Raw genomic sequence first — 15873 nt, 5'->3', positions numbered from 1 at the left:
CGGGTATGGAAATAGGGTTTTGGGCTACCTTCTCGAAGAGTTCAAATGTAGTTCGAAAGCCTTCCCTACTCCGACTCCAAATTGGTACGTGAGAGTGTGATACCTTGATGAATTCAAGAAATCAATGAGAGGGAGTGAGTGGGGGAAAGGTGAGAACCGAGAGGGAGAAAGAGAGAGAGAGACCTTACCGGTGTTGAGAACAAAAGCGAGAGGGAGATGAGAGAAACCGATGATTGTGATTGGAAAGGGGATAATGTATCGGTTATGTGGGAGTGGGGAGGTTGAGAAAATAGTGGGGTGAGGGGGAGGGGTTTCGAAAATAGGGAGAGAGGGGTTTAATTTGTTAATTAGGATTTTAATTCAAAGCTTAATTAATTATCCCAAAAACATTTTGCTTAGGTAAATAATCATATCCCCAAAAATAATATAAATCAATTAAGACTTACCAAACCATATCTTAAACAAGATATTCACAAAATTCATTCCTTAATAAAAAACAATATTCAACACATTTTTTTTTTCCGGATATTACATTCCTCCCACCTTAAAAAAAATTTCGTCCCGAAATTTTCCTAGATCATTCAAACAGCTCCGGAAACTTCTCTCTCATCTTATCTTCTAATTCCCATGTTGCTTCTTCGACTCCATGATTCCTCCACCGTACCTTCACCGAAACAATTGACTTATTCCTCAATTCTTGCACCCTTCGATCCAAAATGGCCTCGGGCTTCTCCTCATAGCTTAGATCGGGATTTAGGATCATCATCTCTTCTTGGTGAACTATGTGTGTGGGGTCAAACACATACTTCCTCAATTGTGACACATGGAAGACATTGTGCACATTTCCCAAGCTTGGTGGTAGAGCCAATCTATAGGCTACCGCACCGACTCTATCCAAAATCTCATACGGTCCGATAAATCGGGGTCTCAGCTTTCCTTTCACTCCAAATCGAGTTATTCCTTTAGAAGGGGCAACCTTCAGAAAAACTTTCTCTCCAGATTCGAATTGTAGATCGGTCCTCCGAGCATCGGCGTATGATTTCTGTCGATCCTGCGCCTCCTTGATCCTCCCACGGATTTGTCGAACAATCTCTATCATCTCTTCTACAGAGTCTGGTCCGAGAATTCTTCTCTCACCCACTTCATCCCAATAAAGTGGCGATCTACACTTCTTTCCATACAATGCCTCATATGGAGCCATCTTGATAGTCGCTTGGTAACTATTGTTGTAAGCGAACTCTACCAAGGGCAACACTTCTTCCCAACCTACGCCTCGATCTAGCACCACGGCCCGCAGCATATCCTCTAAGGCTTGAATCGTTCTCTCTGACTGCCCATCGGTTTGTGGGTGGAAGGCAGTACTAAAATTCAACTTAGTCCCCAACTCGCGCTGCAGGCTCGTCCAAAATCTAGAAGTAAATTTAGCATCGCGATCGGATGTAATTGTCGCTGGTACTCCATGCAGACGTATAACCTCCCGCACATATATCTTAGCCAACTGGTTGGATCCATAGGTAGCACGAACCGGTACAAAATGAGCAGATTTGGTGAGGCGATCTATAATCACCCAAATCACAGTGTTTCCTCGCTGGGATTTTGGCAGTCCTGTCACAAAGTCCATTGCAATATGTTCCCACTTCCATTCTGGAACCTCGAGGGGTTGCAATCTCCCATAGGGCCGTTGGTGTAGCGCCTTTACTTGTTGACATGCTAGGCATCTCTCCACAAATGCTGCAACATGCTTTTTCATACCGTTCCACCAAAATTGCCTCTTCATGTCTTGATCCAATGAAGCTGAAATTTTAACACCACACAGAAGACACACCAAGGTTTATACAGTTAAAATTTCGTACTGAAAAGAGATCGTTTGATCAGTCAAAAAGGGGTCGGAACCCACTGTCAGTCACCACCGAAAACATACCCCACACAAACACATGAACACAAAACCTATTCAGCATCTAAAACATTCAAAACGTCCTAAATGCATGTGGTTCGGGTATGGAAATAGGGTTTTGGGCTACCTTCTCGAAGAGTTCAAATGTAGTTCGAAAGCCTTCCCTACTCCGACTCCAAATCGGTACGTGAGAGTGTGATACCTTGATGAATTCAAGAAATCAATGAGAGGGAGTGAGTGGGGGAAAGGTGAGAACCGAGAGGGAGAAAGAGAGAGAGAGACCTTACCGGTGTTGAGAACAAAAGCGAGAGGGAGATGAGAGAAACCGATGATTGTGATTGGAAAGGGGATAATGTATCGGTTATGTGGGAGTGGGGAGGTTGAGAAAATAGTGGGGTGAGGGGGAGGGGTTTCGAAAATAGGGAGAGAGGGGTTTAATTTGTTAATTAGGATTTTAATTCAAAGCTTAATTAATTATCCCAAAAACATTTTGCTTAGGTAAATAATCATATCCCCAAAAATAATATAAATCAATTAAGACTTACCAAACCATATCTTAAACAAGATATTCACAAAATTCATTCCTTAATAAAAAACAATATTCAACACATTTTTTTTTTCCGGATATTACATTCCTCCCACCTTAAAAAAAATTTCGTCCCGAAATTTTCCTAGATCATTCAAACAGCTCCGGAAACTTCTCTCTCATCTTATCTTCTAATTCCCATGTTGCTTCTTCGACTCCATGATTCCTCCACCGTACCTTCACCGAAACAATTGACTTATTCCTCAATTCTTGCACCCTTCGATCCAAAATGGCCTCGGGCTTCTCCTCATAGCTTAGATCGGGATTTAGGATCATCATCTCTTCTTGGTGAACTATGTGTGTGGGGTCAAACACATACTTCCTCAATTGTGACACATGGAAGACATTGTGCACATTTCCCAAGCTTGGTGGTAGAGCCAATCTATAGGCTACCGCACCGACTCTATCCAAAATCTCATACGGTCCGATAAATCGGGGTCTCAGCTTTCCTTTCACTCCAAATCGAGTTATTCCTTTAGAAGGGGCAACCTTCAGAAAAACTTTCTCTCCAGATTCGAATTGTAGATCGGTCCTCCGAGCATCGGCGTATGATTTCTGTCGATCCTGCGCCTCCTTGATCCTCCCACGGATTTGTCGAACAATCTCTATCATCTCTTCTACAGAGTCTGGTCCGAGAATTCTTCTCTCACCCACTTCATCCCAATAAAGTGGCGATCTACACTTCTTTCCATACAATGCCTCATATGGAGCCATCTTGATAGTCGCTTGGTAACTATTGTTGTAAGCGAACTCTACCAAGGGCAACACTTCTTCCCAACCTACGCCTCGATCTAGCACCACGGCCCGCAGCATATCCTCTAAGGCTTGAATCGTTCTCTCTGACTGCCCATCGGTTTGTGGGTGGAAGGCAGTACTAAAATTCAACTTAGTCCCCAACTCGCGCTGCAGGCTCGTCCAAAATCTAGAAGTAAATTTAGCATCGCGATCGGATGTAATTGTCGCTGGTACTCCATGCAGACGTATAACCTCCCGCACATATATCTTAGCCAACTGGTTGGATCCATAGGTAGCACGAACCGGTACAAAATGAGCAGATTTGGTGAGGCGATCTATAATCACCCAAATCACAGTGTTTCCTCGCTGGGATTTTGGCAGTCCTGTCACAAAGTCCATTGCAATATGTTCCCACTTCCATTCTGGAACCTCGAGGGGTTGCAATCTCCCATAGGGCCGTTGGTGTAGCGCCTTTACTTGTTGACATGCTAGGCATCTCTCCACAAATGCTGCAACATGCTTTTTCATACCGTTCCACCAAAATTGCCTCTTCATGTCTTGATCCAATGAAGCTGAAATTTTAACACCACACAGAAGACACACCAAGGTTTATACAGTTAAAATTTCGTACTGAAAAGAGATCGTTTGATCAGTCAAAAAGGGGTCGGAACCCACTGTCAGTCACCACCGAAAACATACCCCACACAAACACATGAACACAAAACCTATTCAGCATCTAAAACATTCAAAACGTCCTAAATGCATGTGGTTCGGGTATGGAAATAGGGTTTTGGGCTACCTTCTCGAAGAGTTCAAATGTAGTTCGAAAGCCTTCCCTACTCCGACTCCAAATCGGTACGCGAGAGTGTGATACCTTGATGAATTCAAGAAATCAATGAGAGGGAGTGAGTGGGGGAAAGGTGAGAACCGAGAGGGAGAAAGAGAGAGAGAGACCTTACCGGTGTTGAGAACAAAAGCGAGAGGGAGATGAGAGAAACCGATGATTGTGATTGGAAAGGGGATAATGTATCGGTTATGTGGGAGTGGGGAGGTTGAGAAAATAGTGGGGTGAGGGGGAGGGGTTTCGAAAATAGGGAGAGAGGGGTTTAATTTGTTAATTAGGATTTTAATTCAAAGCTTAATTAATTATCCCAAAAACATTTTGCTTAGGTAAATAATCATATCCCCAAAAATAATATAAATCAATTAAGACTTACCAAACCATATCTTAAACAAGATATTCACAAAATTCATTCCTTAATAAAAAACAATATTCAACACATTTTTTTTTTCCGGATATTACATTCCTCCCACCTTAAAAAAAATTTCGTCCCGAAATTTTCCTAGATCATTCAAACAGCTCCGGAAACTTCTCTCTCATCTTATCTTCTAATTCCCATGTTGCTTCTTCGACTCCATGATTCCTCCACCGTACCTTCACCGAAACAATTGACTTATTCCTCAATTCTTGCACCCTTCGATCCATCTGTATTATATTTTCAGAGACAACACGTCTCTAACAACATATGGGCAGGAGTTCCATCCGAAGATGTACGCTGCCGACGATTTGAAGGAAAAATTTGGGATGTTCCCATCCAGCAACATGTCTTGACAATAGTGGACCAGATGGGGTTTGGGGGTATGTTAAGGTGTGGTAAACCAAAAGAAATTGACCACCATCTTATCACAGCTCTGATTGAACGTTGGAGGCCAGAGACTCACACGTTTCACTTTCCAGTCGGTGAAGCGACTGTGACACTGGAAGACGTGGAGGTCTTATGGGGCCTGAAAGTTGATGGAGAGGCTCTGACAACTTACATCCCCCCGACGGACGCGGGATATTGGACGGACAGGTGTATGGATTTTCTAGGATTCATACCGGAAGCATCCGAGTTGAAGGAAATGGCTTTTAAGCAGACGAGCTTATCGCGCCAATTGAGGATTGAGCTGTCTAATGACCACGAACACTACATATATGCTCAGCGGGCTCGTATCTATTGTCTGCTATTACTTGGTGGTCTGATGATCCCCAACGCCACCGGAAATAAAATTCCGTTCTTCTACCTACACTTTTTCATGGATATAGAACGGTGTTCTACATATAGCTGGGGTGGGGCGACGCTTGCTTGCTTGTACCACAATTTGTGTGAAGCGGCCGTTGGTCAGAGGACGGATGTAGGGGGAGCCTTAACTCTATTACAACTTTGGGCTTGGGAGAGAATCCCAAATATTAGACCGAGGATGCTAGATCCCGTGCATACAGACTATCTACCATGTGCAAGCGCGTAAGTTGTTCATTAATTGCGTTTTTAAACTTAATGTTCATCAATTTTCGTGTTCTTCGCTCATAATTTAAATTTTTTAGATGGAATGGCCCGGCGTCATATGTAAAAGCACCCGGACATTGTGTTGAAAATTTCCGAGATCAGTTCTCCATGATGCATCCTAATCAGGTACTTCATATATTTATAAAATGTTTTTGGTTTTTTGTTTTTTGTTTTTATGGAAATTATTTTGAAAAATTTGTATCACATGTAGTTTATTTGGAGGCCTTATCTCCACCGGGAGTTGCCGGAAAGTTGTGATGCCGGTCGTCCTATATGGATGTCGATCACAACGCTTATTTGTTGGAATCTGGCTGAGCCACACCTGCCACACCGAGTGTTGCGCCAATTCGGGATTGTCCAACCGTATATCCCGGATCTCCCCCGGTTCCACGGTTCTGATTTTTTGAAACAGGATCGCCGTGGAAAAGCTGGTCGGAATTGGGTTCAATGGCACGCCAATTATATACAGGAGTGGGACAACAGACACTTTACGATATGGACTGATCTGGAGGACAGTACTGAGCCTGTTGCAACGGAAGAATATATGAATTGGTTTCGCCAGATCACTGTGGTGTATTTAACCAAACCCGGCGTGCATGCTGAAGAGGGATTCCACGAAACCGCATCTTCTCATAACTTTACGGTACATTATTCATACTTAACTAAACCCTGATTACTTATTCAAATTCATATTATGATATGTACTTAACTTTGAAAAATTGTAGGTGGAGACGCTTCACAAAATACGTCACTATCTAAGTGGTCGAGCTGCGATAGGACATTTCTGTCCGGATATGGAAACCATTTCGAGGATGGTTGAAGAAGGACTGCAGATATCCGGGGAGCCTCAGCTGATGGACTACCCTCCTTCGCAGCGCTCTGCAATGGACGTGGACGTACCCATAAGGCAAAAGGCAAAACGACGAACCAAGCAGAAAACCGTCCGCGGAGAGTCGTCATCTCAGTTCGTACACGACTCCGATGACGATTTTGAGGACCCACCTCCACCGAGCTCTGCACTTCGAGGCCGTCATTCTATTAGCCATACCGGTGGTACCGGATAAGATATTGGCCTCAGTGATGTCCCCGCTTCTCCACCGCGGTCGTCTGTGCAGGAGGATCTTGAGAACGCTGTTGTTCAAGATACTCCTCCCTCAAGGATCCCTAGATCTACATCTACTATTGGGAAGGGGATACGGCGTCTGTTTATGCGGAAACGTCGTGACGATTGAACTAATTTGAACTCTTGATATTACTGTAATTTGATATTGATGTTTTTTCATTTGATTTGAACTCATTGATTTTAAGTCTTTATGATTAAGTATTTGGATGTCTGAATTATTATTTCCTAGTAGAAATGAAAATGAAAACAGGCAAATAAAGAGATATTGGCGTTTTTGTGAATGTAAGTCTTTGTGAAAAACGCCAATGCTATTGGCGTTTTTAAGTTAGTTTATATTTTTGCCCGTTTTGTCTACGACGAATGCGGACATTCTGAACAAACACGCCAATCCCGTTGGCGTTTTTAATAAGACGCCATTCCCGTTGGCGTTTTTAAGTTAGTTTATATTTTGCCCATTTTGTCTACGACGAATGCGGACATTCCCGAGGTGCCGAGCAGGGGGCCGAGGTGCCGATGTGCCGAGCAGGGGGCCGAGGTGCCGAGCAGGCGGCCGAGGTGCCGAGCAGGCGGCCGAGATGCCGAGCAGGCGGCTGAGGCGTTTTTAATAAGACGCCATTGCCGTTGGCGTGTTATTTAAAAACGCCAACGCCATTGGCGTTTTTAAGTTAGTTTTTTCGTTGCTCGTTTTTTCTACGCCGAAAGCGGACATTCTGAACAAACACGCCAGTCCCGTTGGCGTGTTTCAGTAATAGCACGCCATTCACGTTGGCGTTTTAAAGTGAAAAGACGCCAATTAAGTAGGCGTCTCTTCAAACACGCCACTCACATCGGCGTGTCCTATAAAAAAACGCTCCCACAGCTAAGAGTTTTTAATCATTTCATCATTATTCAATATATAAGTACATACAAATATTACCCTATACATTAGTCCAAATCTTGCTAAATACAGAAATCCAATATTACACAATGCATACGTTCAATTGTCTCGCCTTTTCCGCGTAAAAAAGCTACGGATCCCCTTCCCGATTCTGGCGGTTGAGAGTCTAGACGGAGGAGTCTCTCGCACAACGACATTCTCTAAATCAACCCCAAAATATTCGTCTCGCACAGAAGACCGAGGTGGAGAATGTGGGACATCACTGAGACCGATGTGTTCGCCTGTACCACCAGTGTGGCTGACAGAGTGACGACCTCGAACTGCAGATCTTGGTGGAGGTGGAGGCATAAAATCGTGATCGACATCATCAGTGTGACTGACAGAATGACGACCTCGAACTGCATATCTTGGTGGAGGTGGAGGCAAAGAATCGTCAGCGGCATCATCTATCAACTGATTATCCATCCTTGGTGGAGGTGGATGCAAAAAATCGTCAGCGGCATCATCTACCAACTGAGTATCCATCCTTGAATGAGCATTCGGGCAGTTGCGCCTGTCGTGACCTGGTTGACGGCAATGTTTACATCGGCGTCGGGCTCGTGGCTGGTCAGCTTCACGGACATCCATCTGATTAGGAATCCTAGTAGTACGGTATCGACCGCGACTTTTAGGCATTAACTGAGCTCGTGAACATTGCAAAGTCCATTCAGGCACGGCCCAATAATCTTGGTGTCTGGGTGGATTGAACACCGTAGAATATTGGTGTACCCAAACACTTGTGCGGTATACGGGATCAACAAGCGACAGCATGTTGTCGTTTCTAAAACGCGCAACTGCCGCTGCATGTGAACATGGAAGTCTCCACATCTGCCACTTTTGACATTTGCAGTGCGAGTCCAAGTACTTTACCTTCCACTTATTAGCGCCCTTTCCACCAATTCGACGCTTTGTTCGAACCACATAATGCCCTGCAATTGTGTTGGGTGCTCTCACATTATGCAATTGACCTTTTGCATCATTTTTGTACACCTTTTCATGCGCCCACGGGGTAAGTGGTGTGGCACACTGTGTTGATGCAATTGACCGGTCATTGAACCATTCTATTGTCCTCCAGAATATCATATCAATGCAAGCTTTAATTGGGAGTTGTCTTGCGCCTCTCAACACATTGTTGTAAGATTCCACCATATTAGTGGAAACCTCACCCCATCTTTTGTGTTTGTCATACGCCAGATTCCATTTTTCTAACTCCACGGCATCAAGGTACTGCAAAGCCTCGTTGTTGACGTTTCGAAGTAAACGACGTCTGATCTTAAACTTGCGCTTCTTGGTAGCAATACCAATTTTCCAAACAAGTCTTTTGACCATGATACCTTTGTGATTCTGCAAAACATTCTTTCTAACATGTACCAAGCAAAATCTGTGATGACCCACATTGGGTTCTTCTTTCCATATGGGAGAATTCATTGCATCTATGATTCCCACATGCCTATCAGATATGACACATATTTCATGCTTTGCTACATGAAGTCTAATGCGTTCCATAAACCAATTCCAACTTTCTTTGGTTTCCTCATCAACAATGGCATATGCAACAGGCAAACATTTCTTATTAGCATCAAATCCAACGGCAATAAGAATTTTACCTCGACATCGTCCACGTAGATGAGTTCCATCAACCGTTAAAACTGGTTTGCATAGTTGAAAAGCCTCCACAGCTGGTCCAAAAGCCCAGAATACGTACTTGAATACCTTGTTCATACCATTGCTTAATATGTCATCGTGCATCCATTCCACAATTGTGCCAGGATTTTGTCTTTGCACTTCATTCAAATAAGCTGGTAAAACTTTGAACGACCACTCCCATCCACCGTATACAAGCTCAATCGCTGTCCTCCGAGCATACCATGCTTTCTTGTAACTAACTTTGACATGAAATCTATTTTCAATATCCGCCACAATTGCTTTTACCTTGTAGCAAGGATCGTTTTCTATCTGATGGCGAACACTCAACGCTATCATACCCGACGAAAGATTAGCGTGACCATTATAGTTACGATCCCCCATGCAAGTATGAGCAGTGCTGAACACTCTAATTTGCCAGTGTTCATCATGCTTCCTCAGTGTTGCTCGGCACTCCCACAAACATGGCGGTAAGGACTGATGCGAAGCATATTTCCTATATTTTTTCCCCTTAGACTACACATTTTTATGTTAATTATGGCTCATCATGTTGTGCTTTTATTGAAGTTTAGGAGGGTTGAAAGCTGGAAGTGCGCCGAAAGTGCACACTCAATGCTCCATGAGGATTCCAGAAATTTCGCCCGATCGGGCGATTCTGAGATTCAAAACGCCCGGTCGGGCGAAACGCATTAGGAGTCCAGAAAATTCGCCCGGTCGGGCGTTTCTCTCTTCTAAATTCGCCCGGTCGGGCATTTTGCAAGCTTAACTGCATTTCGGCAGTTTATTTGGCTGGGAGAAAAGAAAAGAGAAAAGGGGACGGATGTGACGGAAAGGAGGGTGTGGCAGAAGAAAAGAAAGGGAAGAGAGAGGAAAGAGAGGACTTGGTGATTTAAAAAATGGAGAGAGAAAGTGACGAGGTGGCAGTTTAAAAAGGAGTTGAGGGAAGTTTAATTGGGGCATTTTTTTAATGCCCAAATATTCAACATTCTGGGGGTGACGTTTTGGGCAGAAAATTGAGAGCAGCGAAAAGCAAGAGAAAAGGAGAAGAGAAGAGGAAGGGAGATCCAATCTTCATCATCTCGGAGAAGGACTATCGCCGGCCATTGGAGAACGCCGTTAATTCTACGGTTTTTCTTCTTTAGCATGTGTGGCTAATTTTTCTTCATTGCTCCTAACACTAGTAGGATGAATTGATTGTAGAGATTATATATTTAATCATTTGCTTTGGTTTTCATCTATGGATCGGATCTTATTTATGCTATGTTTTGATGCATCAAATGTGGTATATTATTTGCCTCTTTCTAATGTCTCTTTAACTTAGAAATTGGATGAAAACTTAGATGAAAAGCTTGTGAATTTTACCTTGTTCAAAGGTAAATGCATAAGTGGATATTGATGTAAAAAAGTCTTCGAAGTTGAATTAATACTTACTACGCTTCCGTGGGAGTTTAGTTTGATGAGAAGAAGTTATGTGTTAAGTGTTCAGCTAACCATAACATTTGTTGGCTTTGAGAAGTTAGTCTATTATTTACTGCGCTTCCGCGGGAATGATAGTCTAATGAGTAGGTACTTTTGGCTATGTGTTCAGCTAGTACTAGTACTATAATTCTTTAAGTATGTTCAGTACTTTTAGAGTGTAAAATTAATCATCATTCTCAATAGCTTATGAATGTGAATATAAAATCAGTACATTAGTGATTCATCCGAATGTTGTTAGGAGCAATGTCCTTATCTCTTGAGTTTCTCCATTTTCGCACTTTAGTTCTTAAATTTAGTTTTTTTATCTTGTCAATTCTTATTAAATAATCAAACGTCTCCCTGTGGTTCGACACTCGAAGTACTACATTCGACGCTGTATTCTTGCAGTATCGTTGTAATATTAGAGTTATTTTTATTAAACTTGTGTGATCTTGCACTTGATACTTGAACTCGAAAATTACACATCAAGTTTTGGCGCCGTTGCCGGGGAGGCAACTGGTTATTTAATTTAGGATTCTTTTTGTTTTTTATTTTTGTATAGTTTTCTAACATTTTATTTTTTTTGTTTCAGAGTTGTAGCTAGAAGACTAAGTCGAGCCAACGACTTTAAACAAAGGCGCTAGTTGGGAGGCAACCCAATGAGTTTTTAGTTTTTTTTTTCTTTTAATAAATCGAGGGTTTTGTTTGCTCAATTCTTTCCTTCGATGTATTTTTTATGAATTGAGTTTTTCTTTTTTTGTTGTTTTAATTTTTTTGTTTCGTGTAGGAGCAATGTGGAGATTGGATTGGAGCTTAGGAGGAAGCACACCTGCAAAGGAATATACACCCACCCTCCCACCCGAATGCACTATGGACATCATGCCAAGTTTGGGGGAGTTTTCTATCCCATTACTTGTTTATTTTTTTTTAATGTTCTTCTTTGCATGCATTGAGGACAATGAAGCATTTAAGTTTGGGGGGGTTTTGTTGAGTTTCAATGATTTTTATGCATGTTTTTTGGGTGTATTGTATGATAAAAGTGTTTTGAATCATGTAATTGACGGGTGCATGCTTTATCTTCGGCTTTCTGGTTGGGAATTCCTGCTTGATTTTTCTTGATCTTTGCAGCCTAGGATGAATGGAATTTGTGCATGATTTATTTGAAAGAGCATGTTGTGATTACATCCGATTTCTTGAGTTGAGGAGAGTATGAAAGTCATATGTCTTGTGGAAATTATCTTGAATTGATTTACTTTATCGAGTTGCGTGCTTGTATTCATTTGTGTCAACGGTATGGGAGGATAAGGCACTAGGATGAACTCTATGGCCAAATGATCACATGCCTAGTCCTACACATGATCCCCTAGAAGCCACCTTGAGCTTAATTCCCTATTCTTTGTGTAAACACTTAGCCAAACACTTAGCTACTTAAATAAGCCTCATTTTAGCCTCATTATTAGACCTTGCTACTATTTGGGTGCTAAATACTAGTTTGAGCTTTGTGGTTGAGTGTTGAGTGTTGGGTGGTGAATTGTAAAAGGGTAGACATCTTTTTAGACTTGATGTAATGCATACGTGAAAAGAATGAAGTTCATAAAAAAAAAAAAAAAAGACGACCTCCAAATTCACAAAAGTCGAGGTCTTTACAAAAAAAAAAAAGAATAAGTTGATAAAATAAAGATAGAGCTTCTATGTTTGTTTGTGTAATCTCGTCTGGAATAGATCTCAAGTTTGGGGGAGTGTGGGTTTGGTGGTAATTTTTCGTTGGTTAATCTTTGGAAGGAAGTTGTAGGAGGGAAGATTTTGGCACTCAAATGTGTAGCCTTTGAGCTCACTATCCATATTGATCCTACCTCGTCCCTAGCCCCATTACAACCTTGAAACAAGACCTTGGACCTTATTGTTGATGCTTGTGGATGTTTTGTAAATAACTTGGTAGAGTTAATGAAGTTTGATTTGAAATCCGCGAGTCTATGTGATAAGTAATGCTTGACGAGTCAATGATGACGGTTTGAGTTGTATGATCGCATGCTTGGACTTACTTTGAAATGCACCTTGACTTGAAGTTCTAGGTTGATAAGTGATAGTTCATGAGAGTGAGAAATCTTGATTGGAAATGTTGGAGGTGTAGATTTTGTCACTCACGTGCCTACTTGATTCTTTGTGATGAAAACATTTTGTGGGTCAGAATTTGTTGAGCTATTGTGTTTTAAGTTCATCTTGCTCGAGGGCGAGCAAGAACTCAAGTTTGGGGGTATTTGATGCGAAGCATATTTCCTATATTTTTTCCCCTTAGACTACACATTTTTATGTTAATTATGGCTCATCATGTTGTGCTTTTATTGAAGTTTAGGAGGGTTGAAAGCTGGAAGTGCGCCGAAAGTGCACACTCAATGCTCCATGAGGATTCCAGAAATTTCGCCCGATCGGGCGATTCTGAGATTCAAAACGCCCGGTCGGGCGAAACGCATTAGGAGTCCAGAAAATTCGCCCGGTCGGGCGTTTCTCTCTTCTAAATTCGCCCGGTCGGGCATTTTGCAAGCTTAACTGCATTTCGGCAGTTTATTTGGCTGGGAGAAAAGAAAAAGAGAAAAGGGGACGGATGTGACGGAAAGGAGGGTGTGGCAGAAGAAAAGAAAGGGAAGAGAGAGGAAAGAGAGGACTTGGTGATTTAAAAAATGGAGAGAGAAAGTGACGAGGTGGCAGTTTAAAAAGGAGTTGAGGGAAGTTTAATTGGGGCATTTTTTTAATGCCCAAATATTCAACATTCTGGGGGTGACGTTTTGGGCAGAAAATTGAGAGCAGCGAAAAGCAAGAGAAAAGGAGAAGAGAAGAGGAAGGGAGATCCAATCTTCATCATCTCGGAGAAGGACTATCGCCGGCCATTGGAGAACGCCGTTAATTCTACGGTTTTTCTTCTTTAGCATGTGTGGCTAATTTTTCTTCATTGCTCCTAACACTAGTAGGATGAATTGATTGTAGAGATTATATATTTAATCATTTGCTTTGGTTTTCATCTATGGATCGGATCTTATTTATGCTATGTTTTGATGCATCAAATGTGGTATATTATTTGCCTCTTTCTAATGTCTCTTTAACTTAGAAATTGGATGAAAACTTAGATGAAAAGCTTGTGAATTTTACCTTGTTCAAAGGTAAATGCATAAGTGGATATTGATGTAAAAAAGTCTTCGAAGTTGAATTAATACTTACTACGCTTCCGTGGGAGTTTAGTTTGATGAGAAGAAGTTATGTGTTAAGTGTTCAGCTAACCATAACATTTGTTGGCTTTGAGAAGTTAGTCTATTATTTACTGCACTTCCGCGGGAATGATAGTCTAATGAGTAGGTACTTTTGGCTATGTGTTCAGCTAGTACTAGTACTATAATTCTTTAAGTATGTTCAGTACTTTTAGAGTGTAAAATTAATCATCATTCTCAATAGCTTATGAATGTGAATATAAAATCAGTACATTAGTGATTCATCCGAATGTTGTTAGGAGCAATGTCCTTATCTCTTGAGTTTCTCCATTTTCGCACTTTAGTTCTTAAATTTAGTTTTTTTATCTTGTCAATTCTTATTAAATAATCAAACGTCTCCCTGTGGTTCGACACTCGAAGTACTACATTCGACGCTGTATTCTTGCAGTATCGTTGTAATATTAGAGTTATTTTTATTAAACTTGTGTGATCTTGCACTTGATACTTGAACTCGAAAATTACACATCAAGGACTTATCTTTCGGATTTCCCTGTGGCCACTTACAAACTGCATGCCATCTCTTTCCTTTACTTTCAACAACTGTATATTGTCGGATTTTTTCCAAATGCCAATGAGTCACAGCTGCCTTCAATTCCAACTTCGTTCTAAATTTAGTATGCAAACCGACATTGGTAGGATCCTTTTCACTCCAATAATGCACACTGGGATCATCACGCTCAAAGTTTTTGGGATCAAAACTATCATATGGACCTGGTAAGGTGCGAAAGTAGTTGATTCCAGGCTGTGGGAACTGTGGAACTACTCTTCCTCCAACTGCCCTTCCACCAACTGATGTTTCTCCAACTGCTGTTTCTCCAAGTGGAATGGATGGTCTTGAAGCAACAAATTGTTCATCATCCGACGGATCACCATCTGAGTCTGTACTAACCGTGTCGGAATCTTCAGAATTATAAGGTGATTGTGGATCAAGAAAGTCGGCTTTATCAGGACCTATTATGTCCTCCACCACATCACAATTGTCACGATCCCCTAAATGCACGCCTCCAGCTTCAAAATCTTGTGTTGCAGCTAAATATGGTTCTTCGGCTCTCGTAGACGTACCAACATCAAAATCTTGTGTTGCAGCAAAATATGGTTCTTGGGCTCTCGTTGACGTACCAGCATCATAACTTATGACATGATGACTATGATGTTGAGTAATTGCCGAATACTCAACATATAATTCAATTACACCTCCAATAACCATACTCTCACTAAACATTAGTTGCATGCATACTTCTTCTAGTTGAACACCTATAAACGTGACTCCGGATCCAAAGCATATAGTACGTTTCCATATTATTTGAATATTGTTTTCATATATGCTTATCCCCATCCTTTCACAAATTTTTTCCACAAGGTCATCGTACGAAATTGTTTCATCCAACATAATGAATCCTTTAGCAAAAGGAGGATCATACGAAATAACTGCTCCGGGAATTATCTTTCCACCCCAATATAAATTGACACACCACGTCATACTATCTGCAATAATGTAAAACACAAATAAATATGTATTATTTTTACATTCATCATTATGTAGAGTCAGCCAAAAAATTGACAAAATAATTCTATTAAATACACTACAATATGTATTATCATAACAATCCATAAAATATACTATAACATATAATAGCATAACAATTGGTCAAAATATTTCCATTAAAATATATACTATCATAATAATCCATCAAAATATTAGTGTACCCATAATAATTGGTCAAACTATTATATTAATTACACTACAATATATATTATCACAACAATCAATCAAATATTGGAAGACTAATGTTTAGAAGAATGAGTCTAAAATTTGATATACTAACCGATTAGAAGGACTAATGGTTGAAAGAATTAGCCAAATTCAAAATATCCACGCTTAAATCCACCACCGGGTCGACCCGAGCGAAAGGTTTTTATGCGTTTGGGA

Source organism: Salvia splendens, chromosome 21 (genome assembly GCF_004379255.2).
Source record: "Salvia splendens isolate huo1 chromosome 21, SspV2, whole genome shotgun sequence".
In the NCBI taxonomy this organism is placed as follows: domain Eukaryota; kingdom Viridiplantae; phylum Streptophyta; class Magnoliopsida; order Lamiales; family Lamiaceae; genus Salvia; species Salvia splendens.
Note: the sequence above shows the minus strand (reverse complement) of the source record.